The following is a 16,255-nucleotide window of genomic DNA, read 5'->3' on the forward strand; positions in this document are numbered from 1 at the left end:
CAAAGTCTTAAGACGCAAAGTACATAGCAAAGGGAGTAACTCTCACCACAGAAACCACTCTTCTCTCATCTGCCTAAAACACCTCATTGGAATTCCAGCTCTTACTTTCACAACATGATGAGGTCTCTTCATAACACAATCCTTATTGGCTGCCTAACTGCAAGGATCTGTCTGCCAACTGCAAGACAGGGGAATGAAGGGTAAGCCGACCAATCAAACCACACGGGACTCATTAGGGGTGGGATTAGACAGAGGGTGAATAGAGATGTGCATTAATGAGAAAATATGTGTTTTTGGAACACTGAAGCATGCAAACTCTATTGTAGTAGAGCCTAAAAATAGAATTATAAATTGAAAATGAGCATAATAATGCCCCTTTAAGCAACAGTAGGCTGCTGTCTATGGTGCTGAATGCCCAAATTGGCAAATTTTACATAAAATTCCTTTATCTAATGTAACTATAACCCTCTTATTTTGTTGGCAGTGATGCTATGTGAAGTCTACTAGGTTGGTATTGAAAGGATTACAGTGGGTAATAGGTGATTTAGAAGAACCTAGATGAAATTTGACATCCAAAAGGGTTTGGACACTCAATTCAACTTTGGACAACAAATCTTCCCAGAAGTTTCTCTCTGTCTCTCTTGATAGTTATTTTCTGTTTCACCCGAATCAAGGAGGAATCAAATGCACAAGCACACTGTAGGATATATAAGATGCAAACCCATTAAAAAGCTTTTTGTTTAAATATTATAAAACATATTTACATACATTAATTGAGTGCTTTGAAACTTCATTTAGAAAAAGCAGGCAATGACCAGCCCAACCAGTAGTTCCATCTCTGATTTTTCAGAATCTCTTGTCCCTTGGATAACTTTTGAAGTCATGATTTAACTCATTTTCAGCTCTGTCTTCAGCTTCATCAGTTAGATGATCATTGTGGAGGGAAATGCAGTGAAGCCATGAAACATGCTACATTTAAACTTTTCAGGTGTTTCACTGAGACCCATTGCCAAAGGTTTCACAAACATTTGTGAAAATATGAGTCGTTCTGAAGACCTCAGTGAATTCAAGCATGATACTATCATGGAATGCCACCTTTGCAATGAGGCAGTTTTTGAAATTCCTTTCCTGTTATATATTCCGCAGTGAACTGTCAGTGGTATTATTGCAAAGCGAATGTCTTTAGGAATAACAAAAACTGCACCAAAAAGTGGCAGGCCACATAATGTAACAGAGTGCTAAAGTGCAAAGTTGCTAATGCTTTGTTGACTCAATAACTACAGAGTTCCAAACTTTCTTTGGCATTAACTCCTGCAAAAAAACTGTGCACTGAGAAATTCATGGAATGGGCTTCCATGGCTGAGCAACTGCATCCAAACCTCACATCACCAAACGCAGTGCCAAGTGTCTGATGGAGTGGTGTAAAGCACGGCACCACTGGACTCTGGAATAGTAGAAACATGATCTAGGAAGTGATGTATCATGCTTCTCTGTCAGGCAGTCTGATGGATAAGTCTGGGATTGTCAGATGTCAGGAGACCATAACCAGCCTGACTGCATTGTGCCAACAGTAATGTTTAGTGAAGGAGGGATAATTGTATGGGGCTACATTTCAGGGACTGAGTTAGGCCCCTTAGTACTGTTGTGGTTTTTTCTCCTTCCCCGCCAAATCAGAAGTCAGAGGTCCGCTTGTGCAGTATCCAGAATTCAGTCTTTATTGCAACAATGAAGTTACAACCAAGGCCGGACACATAAAGTGTTCAGTACTCTTTTACACCAATTTTTATATAAGTTCTTATCATTTAACAATATCTCGTCACTTAAGCATCATCATTCCTTCAGCCATTCACAATAATTGTTTTTTCCCTTAATCCACACCCCTAGGTGATAAGTTTGTCCATCATTTCTTTTATCGTTTGGTCTCTCGGCTGAACATAATGGTGGTGCGAGCAGCTCCACTTGGTTTTTTAAAAATGCTCAGCCGTGAACTTCGGGTGAACTCAGGCGAATCCCTTCCTTCAGTAGTAAACCTAGTCAGTTTCAGCCTTTTACACATTGTCTAACTAAAAGGTTGATAATATATTTGTCCTTTAACATAGTGATAAAATATACGTTAATAAAAGTGAATATTCATAGATTCAGGACTAACATAAAGTAGCTAACAGAAACTCAGACTAACAAAAGGTGCAAATACATACTCAGTTGATTACATTGTGTTGATTACATTATAATGTTTATATTGTGATGATTACATCATGGATATTTGGCATACTTTTTAATAATATCATAATACTTGTATTCTACGTTATATAGTGCTAAATAATATTCCATATATTTCCCCCCTTTGGGACTCCAAGGAGTCCCACACACAATCCTGTCCATCCAGCCTAGGAGGGAGGGCAAAAACCCTATGACCCAGGGAACTTCCACTCCCAGCCCGCCACAGGCGCCGCCCCCCTTCGGGGTCCATGGCAGGCATGGCTCACAAACTACTAACACTGAGAATCAACCAACAGCAGCACAGGGGGTACATCAGGAAGGGAGGGGAGGATCGCCATACAATGACCTCCCCTGGATATATTGCATATACAGCAGGACTACAAAATCTATTACAAACCCAATACAAAAACAGATATATGTAATACAAAGATAAGTAAAAGGTTAACTAATAACATTGCAGACTATTATAACGGACAGTCTGTCCTAATCAGAAAAAATCCCAGATGTCGTGGGAGGCAGCCACGTTGCAGGTCTCCTGCTCGGAGAATTCACACACGGAATGGCCGAACTTCAGCTATGGGCAGGACTGCATCCAAGGTGTCTATGTCGCCATCCGTTTCCGTGTTGGTCCAGGAGGATGCCGCTCCAAACGGTCCTCCCACCACTCTAGACATTGCAGCTATAATCACCTGCCGGGACAGTGCTCTCCCCACTAGGGAGCGAACAAGAGGAACTACACAACAAAAGATAAGTAGCAGAGCAAAAATGAGCACAGCACCCACACAGAGTGCTTTCATAAGGGCTTGCTGCCAATTTCCCCACATATCATACCACCAGTCAAACAACCCGTCATGTTGTCCTGCATTACTTGCCATCTTGTCCTGTAACCCCTGCAACTTTCTCATAACCTCAGTAAAGGAACCATCCGGGGCTGTATTATTAGGAATAAACGTACAGCACAGCATACACTCTCCCCCTTTCTCTGCCAGGAGCCAATCCAGGGCCATCCTGTTCTGCCAGGTCATCAGACTGGTGGCCTGAAGCTGCTCCCCCAGAGATGCGAGTGCCCCCTGAGTATAGTTGGTAAACCTCTGCTGATTATAGTACAAATAATTTATCCATTCCACATTTTTGTTAAGAGTAGGCCAAATAAATATTGATTCGAAACCAGCAGCTATCTCACTTCTCGCCTTTTATTTCTCTGGAATGCCCCTCGGCTGGCCAATCGCATCTATATATACATTGGGATCCTTCTCATAATTTGCCACAAATCTGCGGGACCTAGACGGTCGTCTTCTAGAATATATATCCACCTGGCTGGCTAACATTACCCTAGCGCAGTGGCCTCCCCAATTATAGGGAAGAGTAGGCCTCAATCCGCCCTCCTTACCACACAGCCACCACACATCTGCCAGGGGCACACTCTGGTTTACTAACGCATCCAGCGGAACACGTGATAGTTCTCCGTTTTGTACATCCCAAACAGTTCCACAGGTTCCCCAGAAGATGCCTACCTCCTCTGGCTCATCATTTGTAAAACACTCATAAATAAGTCCCTTGAAAAAACTCAATTTGTTCACCATAATATCTTGCTGTCCCCCTTCCCAGGGCTTAAACTGCCCACAATGCTTTTCCACCCTGTAAGCATATTTAGTATTTCCCTGATATATCAGACACTGATAGGGGCAGTATGGTATGCGCTCTGACTGGTTAGATATGGGTCTGCAGTCTTTCTCAGGGGCCTGCCCCTCCTGACACAGACTCTTCCAGAATCTCATTATCCTCTCCATTTCCCATTCTTCACACCGTTTATTAGTGTATGGGAACGGGACTACCCTAACTGAAGGGTCAGGACCTGCACACAACACACAACCCTCCTGCCCTAATGAAGCGGCGGTATACTTAGCCCATTTATACCACCAATTTCCAAGCGTACGTTTTGCTAACCCATCCAGGTCTACTTCATCCTGGGTATATTCTACAATTTGCTCACTCTCCTCACTCCCATATCTCCCCCCATTTCTCTCCGCTTTCGCTCATTGTTGTCTGACAGGTTATTCAGCATCAAAGGACAAGGCTGAGTCAGTGAAGTCAATTGTTCTGAACTCACCTGACCTGTGGTCCTGCTGTGCCCCCAGACCTGAAGGGCCTGATATATCATTAGCATCACCAATATCATCGCTGTCAGCCCTACCAGAACCCACAGCTTTGTGTCCTGTCTGGAGTGGCTGGCCTGCTTGCGACGCTCCCTCTTGACCCTCAGTCTGTTCTGAACCTGAAACTGGCTCCTCTCCAAGTTGTGGAGCTCCTCTGGGAGCTCCATCAGGGCCATCTGAGCCAAGGGCAGCTGCATCCTCTGTGTTGGTTTCAGTGACTATCTGCCTTTCGTGCAGTACTCTAGTGCAGTGGTTCAAATGATACCACGTGTTACTCCTTTCTGCCTGTACCGCTGTTGCTGTGGCTCCTGTCACCTTGAAGGGTCCCTCTCGTCGGGGCTCGTGCCACTTTCGCCAGAACACTCGCAGGTAGACTTTATCTCCGAGAAAGATGACTGGCTCCTCCCGGTCTGTGTCTTCTTTCTGTGCTTTCTCCTTTTCCTGTTTGGAAATAGCTTTGTGTATTTTGGTTAACGTCCTCATGTACAACTTTAATTCATCCCCCAGCTGATCTAGGCTGGGTCCCTTATACGGCCCCCTCCAAGTCGATCCAGGCATTGGTCTCCCTGTCAGCATTTCATGCGGAGACAAATGCGTCACCCTGTGCGTTTCCATCCGATACGCCATCAAGGCTGTTGGCAGTGCATCTACCCAGTTTATTTTCATGGTGGCGCAAACTTATTCAGCTTCTGCTTAAGTGTGCCATTCACTCTCTCCACCATGCCCTGCGACTGAGGGTGATACACACATCCCAACCTTTGTTTTATTCTCTGCTGTTGAACCACTAACTTAGTAACTTTCCCCACAAAGGCAGCTCCATTATCAGAGCTTATTTCAGTTGGTATCCCAAACCTCGGAATCACCTCTCTGATCAGGAATTTCACCACTGTCATCGCCCCCATGTCCTTGGACGGTATTGCCTCCACCCATCTGCTGAACCTGTCCACAATCGCAAGCATATATCGCTTTCCATATGCTGTTTTTCCCATGTCCAAATAGTCCATCACTAGGTGTCTGAATGGTCCCTCAGGCACTGGAATGTGCCCTATTGTGGCCGTGATTGCTTTGCGTACATTGTTCTTAATGCACACCTCACATTCTGACAACCTTGCATCCAACATTGCTTGCATCTGTGGTGCCCAGAAACCTTGTCGTGTAATTTTCCGTAACACCTCCCCCCTTGTGCAATGGTCAAGACCATGCGCATCCGTTATCAAAATGCTCACCAGAGACAGAGGTGCGGCCAAAAGTTCCTCATGGTTGTGATACAGCCCATTAGCATCCTTAGAGGCCCCCCTTTTTAGCCACACAGAGGCCTCATAGGGGCCCGCACGCTCCTGCAGGGCCACCAGATCAGAAACAGTAAGGCTCTACAGTCACCATAGGCAAAAGATGAGCAGTCCTGACCTGTGCAGCTGCCCTGGCTGCCGCATCAGCGGCCGCATTGCCTTGTATAACAAAATCACGACCTTTGCGGTGGGCCTGACACTTAATAATAGCCAAACGCTTAGGACGCATCATTGCATGTAGCAACTCCAAAATCTGATTATAATGCTGAATGGGGGAGCCGTCACTTTTGCGAAACCCCCTTTGCTTCCAGACTGCTCCAAAGAGATGGCATACACCGTGTGCGTATGCAGAGTCTGTGTAGATAGTAACCGTCTTATGTTGTCCTCGTCGGCACGCTTCAGTCAAAGCCTTTAGCTCCGCTAATTGAGCGGAACACGGTTGTGCCGCTGGCTCTGAAACGAGAGTGTAAAAATCATCACCCTGTGCCTGAACTACAGCAAACCCAGCCTTTAAGGCATCCCCATCTCTCCAACATGAGCCATCCACAAACAACACCATCTCGCTATTTTAATGGGAGAACTCTCCAAGTCTGGTCTCAGTTTAGTGTAAACCAAAGACTCTGCCACACACTCATGTGGCTGCCCCTCATCCTCCAGGGGAATGCTGTCTGCAGGGTTTACTGTAGTGCGGGGCTTTATTGTCACATCCGGGTAAGTGAGAAATGCAAAGTACGCTAGCTGCCTTGCTGGGGTCAACACAAATTTGCCTTTGTCAATAAGGTCCACCACCTTATGTGAAGTATAAATTGTCACTGGATAACCCATTGTGATGGCAGTGGCCTTTTCATAGCCTAAATAGGCAGCCACCACTCCCTGGAAACAGGGTGGGTATCCCTGAGCCACATTGTCCAGCTTCATGCTGTAGTATGCCAATGGCTGCTTCCGTCTGCCAGGACACAAGTCCCGAGTGAGCAGGGCTGTCCCAAAGCCATCCTTCCTCTTCCCGACATACAGATAAAACGGCTTGGTGTAGTCTGGGAGGCCCAGAGCAGGTGCATTCTGTAGCTCCTGCTTCATAGATTCAAATGCTACTGAGGCCTCATTTGTCCAAATTAAGGGGCCCTTCAAATTAGTGTGGCCCTCCTCCTTTATCAGTGCCCAAAACGGTGCCACCTTTACAGCGTAGTCCTCAATCCAGTCCATGCTGAATCCTGTCATCCCTAAAAAAGTCAGCATCTGTGACACGGTCATGGGTTTCGGAGCCTTAGTGATCCCCTTTAACTGTTCTGCTGCTATAGCTTTCCTCCCATGGCTGATCTCATGTCCCAAGTACGTATCCTGCTCTTGGCAGTACTGCAGCTTGGCCTTGGACACCTTATGCCCCCCTTTTGCCAAGACCTTCAGCAACTGCACTGAGTCTTGGTGGCAGTCTGCCAGCGTTTCAGCACACAACAATAGATCATCCACATACTGTATCACTGTACTTTTTAAATTCAGTCCATCTAAGTCTGCCTTAAGCACCTGATTAAAAACATGCGACGAATGCTTAAATCCCTGTGGCATCCTCGTGTAGGCATACTGCTGACCCCTGTAGGTGAAAGCAAACAGAAACTGTGACTGTTCTGCAAGGGGCACACTGAAAAACGCTGAACACAAATCCACAACTGTAAACCATTTTGCATTGGGGGGCACATTTGTCAACAGTGTGTGTGGATTGGGAACTTCTGCTGTCTGATCCTCCACTACCTCATTTACTGCACGCAAATCATGTACCAGCCTCCACTTTTCACCTCCTGCCTTTGGCACAGGCAAGATGGGGGTGTTGCAGCAGCTAATGGTAGGCACCAACATCCCTGCATCCAGTAATCCCTCTATTGTTTCCCTTATACCTTCCTCGGCCTCAGGTTTCCAGGGGTACTGGTTTTTCCAGGGTGGTGTGCACCATGGTTTAAGATAAATTTCCACTGGGCTAGCTGAATTTACTAGGCCTACATCTGTATCGTGAGCAGTCCACACCTCCTCAGGCACTTCTCTTTCCATTTCCTGCCAACATTCCTCTGTACTTTCTTTTGCATCACACTGTACTCCTATCATGCTCCACAGCCACGAATCTCTGTTGTCTAACTTCAAATCACCTACAACCTTTGCACTCCACTGAATCCTTAACATCTTCTCTCCTGCCGCTGCCTGCACGCCTTCACGCACCGTCGGCACCAAAACCACCTGCTTTGCTCGCTGCATCATTTCTCTCAGATCCAGCATGGACTGATTAAAAGTCATCGCTATGTGGGGCTCCGTGTCTGGTATGTTGTACCATTCTCCCACTATTCCCGTTTTCCGTATCGGAATGGCTACTCCCTCAGGGCCAAATATTATCCCGTCTGTTATCATGCACATCCTTTCTTTCTCCCGGCCAGGCAGAGACTCTATCAGCTGATCCCACTCACCCTTTACTTCAGGATCACTGAATTTTCCCCATCGCAACAAACAAATATGTTTTTCCTGTGTCCAATTTTACCTATGGCTATATTGTTCCTGTATAAATGGGTCCCACTGTTCTGGAAAAATTTCCCAAATTCTTCCAGTAACATCTTCAATTCCATATAAACTATACTGCCCTCTATGGAACAACAAATTTCGTCGCATAAGGCTGTACTGTCCACTGAGCACCTCTACACCCCCCTCTGTACATTTTATGTCTATCTGCAGCTGACACAAAGCATCTCTGCCTAACAAATTCACTGGGGTGTGCTCTGATATTAGTATGGGCATATTTACATTTTTGTGTAGGTGGCTCTAGTGTCTATCATTATTGGTATTACTTTGCCATTTATTTGAACCTGCAGCATCGGCTCAGCCTCAGACCCCTTACTCAACATTGGCATCTGAGGTCCCCCTTTTTCTGGGCACCCCTAGAATAAACGTCCCTGGGTCCACGGGTTGATCGGACCCTGTGGTCTGTTATTCTGCAACTGCGGATTGCCACCCCTGCCTCTATTTGGCATTGGACCTACAGAGCCTCCTGGATTAACCGGGCCCATAGGGCGTCTCGGGCTCACCCCCTGAAAGGGTGGATTTGGGCAGACTCTAGAGGTGTGTCCAGGCTGGTTACAGTTCCAGCACACCAGCTGAAGTGGCCTGTTCTCCAGTCTTCCCATAGACTGGGATCGTCTAATTTGTGGGAAATCAGGTGCTCTCTGATCACCCCCCCACCTATCATATCTATTCTCTCTATTCCAATCAGGGACCGAAGGCCAATTAGTATTCTGAGGGGCCCCAGCGACAGGAGACTGTCGGCTGTCTACAGGCTACCCCCGAGGGCTGGGGTCCGGAGAGACCACTGGTGCCTGGACTTTTTTCTTTTTAGCGGTCAGCTCCTCCAGCTGCATCTGATTCAGTTTCTTTGTCAGCTCCCTCTCACGCTCTTTAGCAGAGTCCTCCTCCTCTCTGTACAAGTCAATAGCGTGAATCAGCTGCTCACGGTATTGCTCCTCAGGCATAGTAATAAGTCCCACAACTTGCCTTAGCCTGGTTCTCACTGGCTTAGGGAGCACGTCCTGCAGTGCCCTCCAGTACAGACCTCTGAATGCCGGATTCTGCAGGTCCTGCTCTGTCTCAGTGCTCCACTGCTTTTCTTGGGCTTGCAGATAGGCAGCTGGGCTCCCCCCTCCTTTATGGGCTCCACCTTCATTTCAACCACACTCAGCCATGGAGGAAACATTAATCACAGCTGGTGCCAGAGGTTAGCACGGTAACCGTCAAAGGGACATGCATCATTCACAGGAATCCATGTCGCCGCTGCCAGGCCACTGCTTCGCAGCAGTCTCTCCATTGCGTCCACCCCCAAAGCGCGAGCCATAACTGCCTTTATGACCCCTATCGCCAGGAGCCGACCCATAGTTTCCTCCTCTAATGCTTTTATCCACTTTCTGGCCCCTTCTGCCGGGACTGGGAGTCTGAGAAGCAGGCCCTCCAGATCCTGTCCTGCCCACGGCACATACTGTGTCTGTGCTCCTTTCACCATTAACGGAAGCATCGGAGTGTACCTGGTGGGGGGCCTTACAGCCCTCCTGCTTCTCACTACTCTATCCTCTACTCCTTCCTCACTTTCTGTTTCTGTCTCCTTCTCCTGAAACTGACTCCATCCTTTAGATGGAGGGTTAGGGGTGTCCAGCAGGTGCATCAGCCCTTCTGCATCAATACCACTTACTCCGTACCCCACCTTTTTAGCACTTCCCTTTTTCTCAGATCCACATGCCTGGCCTTCTGTTATTAGCTCACTCTCTCGCAGTCCTTCCTCCACAGCCTGCCGCAGCAATGCACTCACTTCCCTGTATCCATCTAAACAACCTGCCGTTACTTTCTGCTCCCTTCCTGCTTCCTCCGTCTGTGTCACCTCACCTTTGAATTCTACCTTCCCCTCTATTACTGTAAACTGACCCTTGTATGAAGGAGGTGGGGCTTCCACTAACGGGTACTGACTTTGATAAGACGGTGGCCATATTTCTTCCTGCCTCATCTCTTCTTTCTCACTTAATGCCTTTCTCATTGCTTTCTGGTCCCTTCTCCGGGTCTCTCCCTTTACTTTAAACAACCTCAAAACTTCCAGTTCCTTACGCCTTTTCTTTTCACGCCTTTCTGTGTTCTTATTAGCCTTATGATACTTTATCAGAGTCTCCATCTCATCACACACTGCCACATCCCATGTGCCCCCTTTAGGCTACTTAGTTACCAGGGCCTTTGTTCTATTCTCCCACTTTTTAGACACCTTTTCTATCTTTCTTTTAAGCAGGGGGTGCTCCCTCCCCAGCTGCTGTACTGGTGTGTCTGCTGCCTTTACTGGGCCCTTCATTTTACTGTTTTCCTCCACTCTACTGTCACTTGGGCTGTTTTCCTGTCTGATATAAAAATTATCAAATTTCCTAACAGCCAACCCGTGTTCTATTGTTTTCCTTTCTTTTCCTTAATAAGAATTCTCTCCCTGACTGAACCTACTTCACCTTAAAGTGTCACTGACTCTATATTATTTTCTACTTACTCCTAACGTTGCACCCAATTATCTATGGGCACACATATACCAAAGCCTCCCTTCTCTCTTTTTTATCAGCCTGATTTACGTTTGTCTGTCCACCATGCACACGAGCCTCCTCACGCTTTCTCTGTTAAACTCCCTAATTCCATGGAAAGTCACAAAACCTCTTGTCTATGACCTGTTGTTCTCTCACAAAGATGTGTTTTAATACCCTTTATCTCTAAACTTAGTCTCTTTAGTCCATAGAATATTCTAATCACATTTTATTCAAAAAACTTTATTTTGAGATTTGTCAAAATTCTAAACTCACCTACCTGCACTTCCACTACTACAAATGATTTTCTATAGAAATGCACAAATGCTCTATCCAATCCCCGTGCTAGATTAATCCCTTTTTAATTTTAGTCTCCTAAGCGTTTTTACCTCTGCGGTACTTATTTCTGCTTTATGCACCTTAACACTCAACTTTTAGTCAAAAATATTTGTGCTTTTCCTCTGGTTCAACCCAAAATTGCATACATGACAATTTTCCCCACTTCTGCATAACAAAACCAGTCTGATCCAGCAGACCTTTAAAATCCCCACAACTTCTAATACTTAGGCTCTCTCTGGCCTTATTACTTTACCAATATTTTATTTGCAACACAACATGACCTTTGCTTAAAACAATTCCTTAGCAACTTAGCAATATCTTTGCATCACGACATAACAGCACTTTTCCCCCATAACTTAAAACACACGGCCCCCTCCCTTAGGGCAACCCAACCTTTACTTTATCAGAACAGGGAGACCCCCCTCTCTTAGGGCGATGTCTCCGACTCACACTAATCCAAGAACCTGCAGCACAAACACTGCCCCTCTCTCAGGGCAATACCTTTAAATCACTATTAAACCTTCAAGGCCTCTATGCCTCGCAACAGTATATCAAGCCCTCAGGGTCAACTTTCCCCTCCTTCAAGGCGTTTATTTCTGAGGGAATATCCACACGTGACCCTTCTTTTAGGGATTTCTCTCACATCACACACACACTGGGCCCACTGGACACTGCACAAACAGCTCTCCTATCTTTAGTTCTTTTAATCGGCGAGTACCCTTACCGGGAGGCCCTGCCTGGCGGCGTATGTCCCCGAGACACCCCCGTCTCTGTCTCCCTATTCTATTTCCCTATTCTATTAAACAATAATAAAAACCTTTCCTTACCTATGTTTGGGCGCGCCGCTCAAATGCAGACGGGTGTCTCCCGGTTCTCCGCCAGGTGGTCGCCTCCCCAGGTCTCTTCTCCGATCCTGTTCGTGACGCCAATTTATGCCGTGGTTTTTTCTCCTTCCCCGCCAAGTCAGAGGGCCGCTTGTGTAGTATCCAGAATTCAGTCTTTATTGCAACAATGAAGTTACAACCAAGGCCGGACACGTAAAGTGTCCAGTACTGTTTTACACCATTTTTTATACAAGTTCTTATCATTTAACAATATCTCGTCACTTAAGCATCATCATTCCTTCAGCCATTCGCAATAATTGTTTTTTCCCTTAATCCACACCCCTAGGTGATAAGTTTGTCCATCATTTCTTTTACCGTTTGGTCTCTCGGCTGAACATAATGGTGGTGCGAGCAGCTCCACTTGGGTTTTTAAAAATGCTCAGCCGTGAACTCAGGCGAATCCCTTCCTTCAGTAGTAAACCTAGTCAGTTTCAGCCTTTTACACATTGTCTAACTAAAAGGTTGATGATATATTTGTCCTTTAACATAGTGATAAAATATACGCTAATAAAAGTGAATATTCATATATTCAGGATTAACATAAAGTAGCTAACAGAAACTCAGACTAACTAAAGGTGCAAATACATACTCAGTTGATTACATTGTGTTGATTACATTATAATGTTTACATTGTAATGATTACATCATGGATATTTGGCATACTTTTTAATAATATCGTAATACTTGTATTCTACGTTATATAGTGCTAAATAATATTCCATCGGAGCATCAGAGGAGCCTTATGTGTGTCTCACTGACCTCAGATCTGTGGAGACTGACACTCATTTGCTGATTGATCAGTCCAATGAAAAATCCACTTTCCCATCTCTGATTGGCTGATACGAGTTCTGTTGTCTTCTGTGTCACCTACTGACAGACCACAGCCCACCTGACCAACGTCGTCCTTTACAGCAGTGACTGGCTGTGGCATCTGTGGCTCTTTAAGGGCAGCCCTGCATGTGCTGAGGAGGCCGGCAGCACTGCCATGGGGTGTGTGTCACTGGGGGAGGGAGGGTGTCTGGGGGCAGGGGAGGAGGAAGAGCAGGAGGAAGAGCAGTGCCCAGGGCTCTACATCAGCAAGAAACTGTCAGCGAGAGAGACAAAGTATAGCACCACTGACAAAACAGTGACTGATAATTAAGTGAGCTGTCCTCACCCTCCGCTTCTACTTCCTGGGGGGGGGGGTACTTCCCCCTCTGTTGTGACTGTGCTCCCCCCATTACTCAGATCACTTAGCACTGTCTAGCTGGAACACCCTTCAGCTTCCAGGGAGCCTATTAGCTGGGGGGCGGGACCTGGTCTGGACTGACTCCCTCCCCCAAGAAGGTGGAGGTTAGTGCAACAGTGGATAGTTCAGGTCTAGAAAGTAAAAATCCAGACCAAGATTTAGTTTCAACCAACCAGCTGAGTACTCTGTGTCTGTGGCACTTTACACAACTAGTTGTTTGAAACAACATCTAAAACTGGATTTTTACTTTCTGGACCTAAACTATCCACTTCTGGATCAGTGTCATTCTTAAAGTCGTGTTTCAACTTCTGGCAAAGTTCTCCCAGGAGCCTATCTCTGTTGTATGTACAGTCGGCATGTAATTCATTCCTGCCCAGATCCCTGACAAACAGTTGGAGGCAGAATTACTTGTTATCAGAGTATGTGAATTTATACACACACCAGCAGCCGTGACAGAGTAAGACATTTCCTGTATACTGCTGCCACATAGTGGACACAAAGAAGACTGCAGTCAATTCTAAAATCAAAGTTAGTCAACATGCTACCAACACAGACTATTACAGTTTTTCTGAATTGCTAAAACGCATTTCCTAAAATCTCCTCTCCTTTTCTCAAAACACTAAGCACAAACCCTAAAGTTCAAGCTATGCTCATAAAACCTCTGACTTGTCTTGCAAAATCAAAGAGTTGAACCAAGACTACGGGGCAGTGTGTGGCTCAGTGGGCTAAGCCTGTGTGCCTGTAATCAGTAGGTCGCAGGTTCAAACACAGCCTCAGCCTGTGGGTCCTTGAGCAAGGCCCTTAACCCCCAGCTCCCTGGGCGCTGCTACAGGTGGCAGCCCTTTGCAGACAACTTCCTATATGAAAAAAGAGCTAGCTGTGGGAGGCGTAAAGACAATTTCCCTACGGGGATCAATAAAAAGTGTCAATTATTATTATTATTTTTACTTTACTCAAAATCAAGCACAACTGTCAGAAAACACACAAAACCAGGCAATGTAAAAACACTACTCAGAAATTGACACACTACTTTGTTTGTCATGTTTATTGACATAAACAAATGCAAATCACTCTGGGATAAAAGGAAAATAATCTTTATTTAGGACATTCCTGTACTTATGAAGCTTATTTACATCCAAACAAAGAAACCTACAGAAAAATAAACTGCACTCTGTGCTTTTACATATTTTTACATCAAAATCAATCAGTCATTCAGCCGCATCATCATGCCTCTGCATCCAGTCAGTCCACAGGACTTCATCTACAGCACATGCAATGTTCTCCCTTGCAAGACAACATGGAGATAATCCTTTGGCTTCCCGAATCCAGCCTTGGCAAGATTCCATTCTTATATCATCACACGCTGCATCCATTGCTTGGATGAGATTTACCTGTATGTAGGGATTTCAGTAATATACTTTCTACCGCCATGCTGAGAAAAATTCCTCAGTAGGGTTTAAAAAGGGAGTGTATGGTGGAAGGCAAACATTCATAAAATGCTGGTTATTGTTAAAACAATCACGTATTCTTGGACCACGGTGAAAGCTCACATTGTCCTAAATGATAACATAAATGCGACGCTCTGCCTGCTCGTCACCTCTCCGCTCATGTCTGAGCAAAGCATCCCATAGACCATCCAGGAATGTTAGAAGAAGGTCAGTATCGTATGGTCCAACAACAACATGGCAGTGGACAACCCCATAGCTGCTGATGGCAGCGCATATGGTCACATTTCCACCACACTGGCCAGGCACTTCTGCAATGGCACGTTGACCAGTTATGCTGCGACCTCTCTTTCTCCTTTTTGCCAGATTGAATCCAGCTTCATCCATGAAGATATATTCGTGAGGCCTCTCCATTGAGTCAAGTTCAAAACAGTCTCTATACACAATGAAAATAGATGACCCTCCATTCTGTGAATGACATATATAGTACAGTATACTGTACATGCTAGTGCAGAGTATACTGTAACAGTTTAGTTACTTGCACATATTGATTTCGTTGCTCTTTCACTATTTCAGTTTCGCTCAAACGGCACCCTATAGGCTTGTTTCATCCTTATCTGGTTGCGTTGCAGGACACGGTCATTTGTTGAAAGACTCACATGATTTATTCTATCGAAATGCACATTGTCTTCAATAATCTGCTGTTGTATTTCACGCAGTCGTATTGCATTGTTTTGACGGACCATCTCAACAATTACTATCTCTTGTTCTTCTGAGAACATATGTGTTTTTCCACCCCTACTGTATGTGGCCATCTGTCAATTCTGCAAAAAGATAATATTGTTAGCAGTATACATGCTGTACTGTAAATGTTCTCTACTGTACAAAAACAGATATAGTGCCGTAAGGAAATTATTTTTCCCTGTCCCCTTTATAGAGATTGGTGGAGCCACTGACTGACACTGAAGTCACGCCGTAACTTTCAGAGACAAAAATACATTTTACCGGTTTTCTTCCCTGAAGGTCCTGACCATGGAGGCCACTGTGAACCGGCATAGATTTGGTTGCACATGTTGTTCTGCTTCCCTCATCGTCATGCCACGAACCACAACGTGATCTATGACCGTTGCTCTGATTTCATTTGAAATTACACCTCTTCTTCTTGGTCTTCCTCCTCGTCCACCACCTCTGACTCGCACTCCTCTTCCTCTTCTATTGTAATGCTCCATGTTGAATTCAGTCACACCGCTTGCATTTGACTTGGCTTATATCCTGTTTATTGAATGGGTTCCACACATCACAGACTGCACACATGTGTGCTCAGTTTTGAGTGATAGTGTGTTAATGATGAAAACAAGGTGTTATTTCTGTGTAACTTTTAGAGTCTGTGTGTGCCATTCTGGGTCCAAGTGCACCACACTGCTAAATGTGTTTTGTGAATGAGAATGTGTTTAGAGTTTTGCTAATTGGGAGATTCAGATTTGCTAATTGTGTCTAAGCAGACGAACAGTGTTTATCATTTTGCCAACTGTGGAATTGATTTGATGAAGGAGTTTTGGTAGTTGACAGTTTAGTTTTTAAACTGAGGTTTAGTGTTTTAGCAATACAGAAATACTAACAGGAAGTGA

The sequence above is a fragment of the Brienomyrus brachyistius genome, chromosome 4 (assembly GCF_023856365.1).
Source record: "Brienomyrus brachyistius isolate T26 chromosome 4, BBRACH_0.4, whole genome shotgun sequence".
Lineage (NCBI taxonomy): Eukaryota > Metazoa > Chordata > Actinopteri > Osteoglossiformes > Mormyridae > Brienomyrus > Brienomyrus brachyistius.